The sequence below is a fragment of the Macrobrachium rosenbergii genome, chromosome 8, assembly GCF_040412425.1.
Source record: "Macrobrachium rosenbergii isolate ZJJX-2024 chromosome 8, ASM4041242v1, whole genome shotgun sequence".
Taxonomy (NCBI): Eukaryota; Metazoa; Arthropoda; class Malacostraca; order Decapoda; family Palaemonidae; genus Macrobrachium; species Macrobrachium rosenbergii.
In genome coordinates, this window is record NC_089748.1 from 65,388,737 (window position 1) to 65,399,687 (window position 10,951).

General features: G+C 36.1%; 1 long non-coding RNA gene across 1 annotated transcript; it reads left to right on the forward strand.

Annotated features, from left to right (window-relative positions):
* The first annotated feature begins 5,874 nt into the window (after positions 1 to 5,874).
* Positions 5,875 to 9,183, forward strand: LOC136840927 (uncharacterized). The gene is made up of 4 exons (XR_010853791.1): positions 5,875 to 6,044; positions 8,375 to 8,461; positions 8,683 to 8,791; positions 9,004 to 9,183. It is a non-coding gene; the product is annotated as an uncharacterized lncRNA (long non-coding RNA).
* The last annotated feature ends 1,768 nt before the right edge of the window (positions 9,184 to 10,951 follow it).

A 10,951-nucleotide genomic window follows, 5' to 3' on the forward strand; every position in this document is an offset into this window, starting at 1 on the left:
TATACCATCATTTAACGAGGAATAACCAATACTACATAAAAGAGAATGGTACAAATTATGGTGGATGAAGTTAAACCTTAGTGAAATTCAAAAGCATTAGGTCTTTTCATTGATAGTTTTCGAGTACGTGTGATACTTACCAAATATTGTTTGTCATTCTTGATTGCAAATTTACTGCTGAGAAACATATCTTTCTCTTCATCACTTGCACAAAAAATCAGTATTCTGAGGAACTATTTCAAGATCTATAGAGATCATGCTTTGAATATTGTTCCCCTGTTGCTCTTCAGCAGCTGATGAGCATCTTAAATTGTTGGAAAAAGTTGAGTGCTAGCACATTTCTGGTCCAAGATCTTGATATTAATCTTTTGCGCTGTCGATCAACTACCTCACTGTGCATGCTTTATAAAATATTGCATAATTTTAATCATCCTTGGCATTCAGATCATCCCAAGTTATACCGTCCACAGCGTACTACTAGAAATGCAGCTCTTTCCAACAGTCTTGCCTTTTCTTTTCCTAGATTCAGTGCAACATAATTTATACGAAGTTTTATCTTTGTTGCAAACAAATTAAGGAATAACCTTTTTTTCTTGTCCCCTCATCTTAAAAGCTGTCAGAGTTAAATTCATTAGAACTTCAACCCTAGATCAAATTTGTATTTTATTTAAGTTAAAGTTAGTGCATTTTTAGTCTGAGGAGGGGCCGTTGACTCCGCGGCTCAGTCTCACTTCATAATTTATTTGTTATTTGCCTTATTTGTTTTAATTTGTTATTTGTCTTATTTAATCAGTTCATAAATTTGATATTTATCATATTTTTTTCTTTTGATTATCTCTTTTTTTGATAGTTTTGTTTTCTACTTTTCTGTAATGGATTGCTTTCCTTATTAGGGCCCCTGCCGGTAGCATTGTAGTTGCCCCACTAAGGTTGCACCTTGTCATGTAATAGTGAGTTTCATTTCCAGTGTTTGTTTGCAAGGCTCTTCGGATTATACATTCTCAGCTGTCGATGGGCTCAAGTATGTGGCAATTAATATTCTTTATTATTAGGATATATTTATGTTTAAATATAATTCATTCATAAAGTTGCGCCATTATTCACGTATAAATGGTTTCGTTAATCCAACCTCATTATAGTGTTACAATTTTATGATTTATGACTTTTTGTTTTATCCATTCAATTAGAAGAATAATATTTACAAAATTAAATCATTTTAACCTTGAAAAATATTTTTCTGATCTGCATTTACTTCATTTTTAAGAATCTTTATTAGAACACCTTGAAATATTAAAATTACTTATTATCATTATTGAGTTTTTAAGAAAATCTGTTACATCAGCTCATCTTCAGTCCTTATCAATGTATTGTTCTTTAAAGTTAGTTACCTCTCTCTCTCTCTCTCTCTCTCTCTCTCTCTCTCTCTCTCTCTCTCTCTCTCTCTCTCTCTCTCTTACTTACTGGCAAGCATCTCAGTCCCCCTAAGTCCCTTGTCGCCGTACTCGGTCTCTCTGCTCTTTATCTTCTTTCGTGACCTTTCAAGGGATATTTTGTCCTTATGACCTGATATTGGCACATTGTAAGAAAAAAAAGAAAAAGGGGAAACCCCAATAAGGCGAAAACTTCGAAGGGAAAATTTATTGAACGAATACAAAGTCTGCGCTGATTTCCAGTTCCATCAGTCTCACAAAGAAAATATTTATCTGTTAAGTTCCAGTGGATGGTCTCGCGGGAGGAGAAGTTTGACAGGAAAGCCAAAAAGTACACCAGGTTACACCCTGGTATACTTTTCCCCCACGTTTCATCGTTTACCCCTTAATAATGAGTGAGATATTTTATGAAAATTTTACACACGTGTGTGTTTGTATGTATGTTGTGTGTACGTTTCTCAAATGTGCTACCCCTCGGTTTTCATCAAATGTTGGGGAGTGAGGTTGCTAGGCAGTACCCTTCTCCCTTCACCATCCTATGTAGGATCCACCAGGCTAGACTAGCTACCCGATACCTTTGACGGCTTTACTTGAACATAGCCTTCCCAAGTGACGGGTCCGAGTTTTTTTACTTGGAGTACAACCATCCAAAGTTTTTTTCCTTATTTTCTTCAGATGATTAGAAGAATCATTTTGTTCTAATCGCATTTATTTAGCTGCTGATATATCCTGGAAGTTGCAATGATTTAGTTTCTATTACCAAGAACTCATACATTCAATTGTAAGTATTTCTTGATATATGCTAAATGTTGCTTTACTAATGATGAGATAAGTACGATTTGTAGATGGCATTTTACATTATTACATAGCACAAAAAATATATATATATATATATATATATATATATATATATATATATATATATATATATATATATATATATATATATATATATATATATATATATATATATATATATATATATTATATATATATATATATATATATATATATATATATATATATATAAATATTTATATGGATATTATATAACCATGTCGTATTGCTTTACTATGTCATGGGAAAAGGTCACAAATAGACGCTGGGAAATTTTCTTGTAATATTATCATCCATCCGTCATGAAGTTCTTCATGTTGTTCGTAACACAATATTATGGTTCGCTTGCCTACTCGAGGTTATGGTTAAACTTTGAAGAGTACCAGCAAGGGCCTATCATATCTTCGTCGAATTTACTCACCGAAAAACATTTATTTGCAGATCTCCCGTATTACATGTAAGGGCAAATGCAACCATATTTATCCACCGATCTCCAGTGTTGTAGTCTCCTAATATGCCCTTTTGTTATGCGGGTTCGCTGACGTTTTATGGGAGCAAGTTTTGCGTCACTTGAAATATGGAGACCAGGCTTTCTGAGCTGCTATTCAGTGCTTCTCTCTCTCTCTCTCTCTCTCTCTCTCAAACACTGTTAATGCACATTGGCTATGATACTATCATCACTACTACTACTGACATTCCAATATTGATGATAATGATACAAAACTGTGAGAGAATACGTTAGAATTTCCAAGCAATTCTGATAATTCCACAGCCTTTGCTTACAGATAGTTAGTCTTAGAAGAAGGCTCACCAAGGGTTATTTATTTTACCACGCATTTTTGTTTATCATTACAGTATGCAAAATAATTAAACTAACAGACAGATGTAAAATATCCTATATTCAGATATATATATATATATATATATATATATATATATATATATATATATATATATATATATATATATATATATATATATATATATATATATATATATATATATAATATATATATATATATATATATATATATATTACTGTAAAAATCACAGTAGATGCACGTGACTTACAGAATAAGTGAATGTTGTGGAAAAGACTGAGTTACAGTAGTTCAGTAGTACTGGAACTTGGCCTGTCTTAATGCTTTGTATTATCGAGATTGATAGTGCATATATATTTTCATAAAGTGGATGTATTGGGTCAGTTGATCTTCGTTTATATTTATATTTTTGCCTTTAAGACTGAGTGCGCCATTTTTCACGATGATTGAAGAAAGTTTTACTCTAATTTTGTTCTTTAAAGCTAACCCCAATGAAGTCAAAAGTCATGAGTTTGTAGAAAACGGAATGGCGGTGAATTGGCCTCCTTAATGCTAAACATTTCAAACCCTTTTTCACTCACACACACACAAAAATAGATAGCACTGGTTAAAAAAAGGACGAATCCAAAGGGAAGTTCAGTGACATCTTGTTCAGGTAGTGTTCCTGGGTTCCATGTGCAAAGTCAGAGAGAGAGAGAGAGAGAGAGAGAGAGAGAGAGAGAGAGAGAGAGAGAGAGAGAGAGAGAGAGGCGAACGAAAATGGTTTCTTGGTTGGGAAAAAAATCAGTCTGGCGCACAACAACATCGATATGCCTCCAGAATCGGTCATACCAAAAGGCTTCAATAGAAATTCGTATTTGTGGTTTTTCTCATAAATCTTATGAAAGGCTGTTGCCCTTCTGATATTAATTCAACTGAAGTGATCATCCACCAAGAGCATCATTGTTATATATAGGCAATTACTGTTGAAGTGCAGCTTTATAGGACCAGTGACTGAATAATAAGGTTTAGGAATAAGATATTCCAAATATCTTGATGAAATTCTTAGAAGGACCAAACTACGGGTATAAGGAGCGATAAGGTTAGCATTGTAGTGTTTGCTATGAACTGACGAATTGGGAATGTCTACAATAAGAAATACGTTGCCAAATCCGTATAAGAAGCTGTAAAATTACATTTAAAAAAATAGTCACTTCTGGAACATTACTGTATTTCCATCGGGAACTTACAATGTAACTTACAATGTAATGCTTAGGGGCGAACAGTGCGGTTGTTCGTACGATGAGGCTGTCATGGCCAAGATCCTCGTGCTTGCAACCACGTCATTCGGGCTACCTAAATTGACCTCCTGTGGCTAAACCTGCTGGATATATGTGGAAGTAAGCTGAATGCTTTTCATCTACACATAGTAGCTGTAGTTGGCGACAATGAAAGACGCCTCAAGCAAAATATCCTACTCAGTCTAAATAATGTCAGTATCCAAACTGAGCTGGAGTTCATACAAGTTCGGCTGTATGCGGCAAATGAGTTTAAATACTTTATCAAAGTGCATTCCCCATGATGAATCATGTTGATGAGCAAGTAAATAAATGGCTCCTTTATTGGCAGAGCGACCGTTAGAAGGAACTTTCATGATATTCATAACAAAACTGTTAGTATAGATGCCGCGTTCACGCTAGAAAGACTATCTAATTAAGAATGATAATGAAGGATTAAACTGAATTACCCGTGTCCAAGGATGCACCATTCAACACCGTGCCAGAGTTATAGGCCGCATTAATTTGAACACTCCAACCACATACAGAGATCAGCGGGCTAAATATCATGAATATTTAGAATTTGTTCAGGAAAATATGTCAGTATTAGTATTGAATATTACTTTGGCTTGTAATATTTTGACAGGAAAGTGAAATTTATAAAAAAATATTTCAAGTGGCATTTGAAAATTTAAAGAATAGACATTTATAGTCATGTTTGATATACGACAGTTGTGACTTATTTCGTTTTGTATTTATCTTAGTAGATTCCGCACCAAGAATAATAAGCCATTTATTGCCAATGAGATCAAATTGATAAGACTTAATACAGATTCTATTTTAGTTATCCTAACTGTCCTTAGATTTCGACAGCGGTGTATTATGTAGCGCCTTTATTAAACATGGCGATATTTATTACGAGGACTTTTAATTCAAGAATTGTTCTGCTCGATATTATTTTGAAGTTGCAGACCTCCTTTTGTCCAGCGTCCATTTCCTTCATAAAAATCGAGTCCTATTTGTTGGTGTGAAAGCATTTTATTATCATTTGGTAAGTTGAATGCCCACACTTGGGGTATAAAATGACAAGTTTGAATTATTTTTAGATTCAGCAACAAAAAACTTTTTGAAACAGATCGCCAGTAGTCTCGTTGGCCCCTAATATACGGAGGCTGCCTTTCAGATCGCAAAGGTTTCCCCATAATTATTGCAAGTAGGCTTTCCAGTCTTGATCACAGCTCTACCACCTGTTCTGCTCGTTTGGGATGACTTTTTCAGAATTTCACTTCTCAGTTTTCCCATTTTATCATTTCCTCTTGCTGTGTAGATATATCCACTAATTTATTTGTTTATGTATCTTTAGACTAACTTTTAAAGACATTGTATTGCATTTGATATTGAAGGTGGCAATGAATTCTTATAAACAAATTTGAAAACTGCTCTAGTTCAATCAACAGCCAATGGTAGAGTTGCTCTCAAAACTTCCTTCCACCAGATAAAGCACAAATGCCTCAGCCAATGAGAGAAGGCGAATAGAAAAGGATTCTAAGTTGGGCGTGGTGGAGGTCTCCGATTGGCACAGCCAAACCTTTGTTCAATTCTTGAGCAGTAGTTCCTCGACAGCCATATCGGTGTACAAACGGTTTTTTGAAGCTGGCCGTTTTTAGGATTTGTTTCCATGGATACAGTTGCAATATTTTGTAAAGTAATTGTAATTTTTGTTTTCAGTGCGAAGCTTATTTGTTTAACATTCGGCGATATTTATCTGGCTAAATGTTAATTACTAAAGGCGATTTATAGTTTGGGCAATGCTCCCAATGCTCCTTAGGGACCAGCGATCCTCTTGTGAATTATGCTCTGACGGCTCCATATGGTTCTAGCTGGAAAAGTGTCAGCATTTCAAGGTGCACATTTTGCTTTGAGACGTTCTGTCTGTGCTGGTTAGAAACTGATAGGGACAGAGGCTTTGAAAATTCATGTGCATTACTGTGAACATGCGGTCACTGAAGACTTCGATCTTTGAGCATACACTGGGTAAGGTGTCAAAGAAAAGCAAGTCGATTTGGTACACAAACTTTGTAAGTTCTTCGTATTAAATGCACGTGTTTCATGCATTTACATTCATTTGGTCTCTTTTATTTTCATCCGAATACATTCGGTGACATTTTATCTGCCATTTACAACTTCGTTTGACAGCTCGAATGTGCTCCAACTTGGCTTCAATCACGCTCATCAGTTAGTTCGTACACAAGGAAAATGAATCGTAAATTTATTGTGAAGGATTCTGTACTTAGAGGAAGATAATTTCTCTCTCTCTCTCTCTCTCTCTCTCTCTCTCTCTCTGAGTAGTTTTAATTTCAGATTTACAGTTTTTTTCTGTTGGAAAATAGTTGCCATTCGTAGACACCTGATCGCTGATCGATACTTCAAGTGTCGATGTAACTTTGCAGCTGAAATAGAAGCTGTGTTCTGTGAAATTACGTAAGGTTAAAAAAAATTAAATCCAGGGTAGAACTATAGAGTAGCTCCGCGTCGCCGACGGCACTATAACTTAACTTTTTCTACAGTTTTTTGGTTAATTATCAATTTACCTTTCATTATTGGCGCTCGAGTCTAATTAACCTGCAATTAACCCCGAAGTCCATCCAACAAGGGGTTTCATACACGATCTTCATCAAGATAGAGCACGGGGTACGTCTGTTTCGAACGGTTCATATCCCGTCCGGCAAGTGCAATAACTTGTTAACGTTCTTAACCCCACCCCACCCCCACTTTTTTCACACGGCGAAGGGACATTCCATTTGGCCGACAACAAACAGATGCCGCCAGTATCAGAACCCTAAAAGTGTAGAAAAACCAGTTGAAAAGGTGGCGAATTTTACCAAATCCAGCGGCTATCTCATAGTGTTCCGGTGTTAAGTTGGTGGTTTCATTCCGTGTAACGTAGCGTATTTTCTGTATTAGGTAATAAAAATTAATAATGATAAAAGGGTTATTTAAGTTAGTTTAGTTTACCATTAATTAATCGTGTTTTCCATTCACTTTGTCAAAACAGAATCGAATGAGGAGAGCTAAAGTTAGCACTGCTCCTACACAGCGCCTTCGCCGAATCGCCGGTGTGTTTTTAAATGCGTTGACTTGGAATGTTGCATAATTTCGGTGCCTTTCATAGGTTTTCTAGATTTTCTCATTTAGTGAGTTGTTGCGTATGGAGTTCCGTTTGGGGGTGGTGTGAGTTTCTCCTTTTAAAGTAAGGTGCTGCGTCATCTCTGAACGAGCTCTAGGTGTTTCAGCCAGTTTTCAGTGTAACATCGGCCGCAGTGTTTGGTTACTTCGTCAATTTCTCTTCCTTTACCAGGGCTATTGGAGGGTCATCCTAATTATAAAGTTTGTGCCCAATATTTACACGAGTTATGCCCAGTAAATGCAAGCTCTTTGTTGGCCAAATAATTCCAAAAGGCGTTTTTCATTAAACTCAGTTGATCGACCTATCAGATTGGGAGGATTCATTCAGGTTGTACAACAAATAATCCGCGTGAATCCTCGTGTTCATCGATTGTTAATTAGCTGGGTGTTTATTTAAGTTAAATGATTAAAAGGACTCTCTCTACTCTTCTCTCTCTCTCTCTCTTTCTCTCTCTCTGGGCGGGGGAGGGGAGGGAAGGTTTAAATCATTAAGTTGGCTACCTGTGACCACCGTGAAGTTTTTGATGAATGTCCATTGTAAATTAAAGTTGATGAAGGTATGGTAGGATGATGTAATTATCATCCGCAATACGTGAAGTGCCATTTTTATTAAAGTTATTTTGCTTAGTTTAGAGTCGATATAGTGTTTCTGGAACTGTTTGTGGGTCAGTATAGGGCTTCTTGCATTTACTTTACCGATTCTTAGAGAAGCTGTAAATGAGTAGAATATAGTGTGCATAGACAGTATTTTCATGTTTTGTTTACTGAAATAACTTCAGAAAAATGACCTGTTAAGCGATTTCCAGTTATTTTATTTAACAATTATCATATTTCTTGATTACAGTTATCAGAATCTGAGAATGAAAACATTTTCCGCAATGTTTTCTTGATATCTCGTCTTGCAAGCCATCGTCTCCGTTGATGGTTTTGGGTGAGTCCTCTGTTTCTCTCTGTCACTGGTATAAATGTTGTTCTGTCTATATATTCAAAACTTTAATATAGTCTATTATGAAGATTGCTATAATTTGATCGTACAGAGAATTACTATAATCTAAGTACGTTGTGTGTTTTCTTCAGCTTATTTCTTGGTTGTCTGGATTTGTGTGTTGTGAGAGTTATTAATTTGATTTTTTATAATTATTTTATTGTTAGGGTGATACAGCCCTTGGTGAAAGACACATCATACCCTTGGATCAAGTGTTGAAAGCCACGGAAAGGACTCGGAAATTGTACACGAATTCAAGTAGCTTGCCACAGCAATGTAAGTGCCTGGTTGTAATTTCTATTCCTTTTTCCATTTTTTCCAGTATGATGTGTGATTTTCTTTTCATTTCCCGTAATCAAAGCTCACATGTATTATGTTTGCTTTTATTCTGGTTGTGTAATTTGTGTGGTGGGGATGGGGTGACATTATTAAAGTTGTAGTTCTATATTTTTTGTGTAACTCATTTTTAATTTTAATTTCCTTTTCAGGTTACAAAAGCCAGTAGTGAAAGTCGCCTCACTCGCGCTGCCATACCGTCAGGGGACTGAATAATTCATTAGTCAGTTAAGAGGCTTGCATAAAACAATGTAAGTGTTCCTATGGTTATTTTTTACTTTTTTTTTTGGCAAAGGAGTCTGCTGTAATTTAAAAGGATCATTTATTTTTGGGTAAAAAGTTATGAATTTAATGTCTCTCCGGTTGCAAAGCTTTTATCTAAAGGACATAATGAGGATTACCTTGAATTGCAACTACCTCCAGGTCACCCTTGGGAAAACTGGTGTAGTACCTCATAACCTCCTTGCTAGGTAAAGCTCCACTGCCTTGTGGATAAACTTTTTTTAGTTAAAGGCTAAGGAGAAGGAAAACTCCCAATTTAAAACCCCTACTGCCTTGTATGGTCAACCTTTTTTGGTCAAGGCTAGGTCTATATGCTTATAACCATAGCATGGAAGAGAACTGAGACCTCACCATGTATAACCTCCAAGAATAATCATGGCTACGTCAAAAAGATTACAGATGAACGGCGTTGAAATGGAACTATGTCAGAATGGATGATGTGGTTGTCTCTCCCGGTCAAACTAGTCATGTGGTAAAATTGGCATTTGACCGTCATCAAGCTACTGCCCCAAAAAAATGTAATAACCCCAAAGACAACAGAAAAACAAGGAAAATAAGGATAGCTACTTGGAATGTTAGAACATTATATCAGGCTGGAAAGAAAATGAATGTAGAGAGAGAAATGGAAAGAATGAAGCTACAAAGTATTAGGGGCTTAGTGAGGTTAGATGGCCAGGAGTGGGATGTTCTCCAACTTCAACTGGAGGAACCTTCATATACTTTGGAGGCCAAAGTGCTGAGAGAGGTGTTGGTGTGATTCTAGACAAATCTGGAAAACCATGTTTGATAGGCTATTAGGCTGTATCTGACAGGATTTTGTTGGTGCGTATAAAAGCCACACCATTCAATATATGCATAATACAAGTATATGCACCTACATCTGAACATGATGAAGAGGATGTTGGATCAATTTTATCTCGAGTTAAATCAGGCAAGAGAGCAGTGCAAAGAGCATGAAGTAATTATGGTTATTGGTGACCTCAATGCGAAAACCAAGGAAGAACAGCGGATATTGTTGGGCCTTTTGGATTAGGTAGAAGAAATGAGAGAGAAACAGATTTGTAGACTGGTGCTTAGAGAGAGAATAGATTATATCAAACACCTGGTTTAAGCACCACCCAAGACATCTCTGGACATGGAAAAGCCCTGGTGACAGCGTTAGAAACCAAATAGACTTTTAACCATCAATAAAAGATTTAGGAACTCTGTCAAGCAAGTGAAAACCTACCCAGGAGCCGATTGTAATCTGACCATGTACCAGTTAACGCAACAGTGATGGTGAAGTTGAAAAATCAGAGGAAGAGTACACCTAAATCAAAGAGGCAACTGAAATTATTGAAAACAGAGGAACATGAAGAACCAATATAATATAATTGTAAGAAATAGATATGACCAGCTTAGGAGGAAGGTCAGTGCTCCAACATCCTCAGCAAAAGTGGGAAAATATGGAAAAATGCAATAAGAGAAGGTAATGAAATAATACCAACAACAGAAAGGGAGAGCTCGGAGAGAATGGATGACAGAAGATATCTTGATAATGATGGATGAAAGATGCATACAGAAGGGTAAAAATGAAGATAGATATAGAGCTCTGGATAGAACTATTAAGAGGGAATGCACAAGGCAAAGGAGAAATGGATGGATGAGATTTGTGAGGAGGTAGAAGATTTGGATAAAAGGGATGAACGGAGAAAGTATGATAAGGTGAAAGAAATTACTTTTAAAAAGAAGAGAAGTATCAGCACTGGTATCAAAAAAGCGGATGGAACCATAGTAATGGAGTCAAAAGAAATATTGGAAAGATGGACGGAATATATT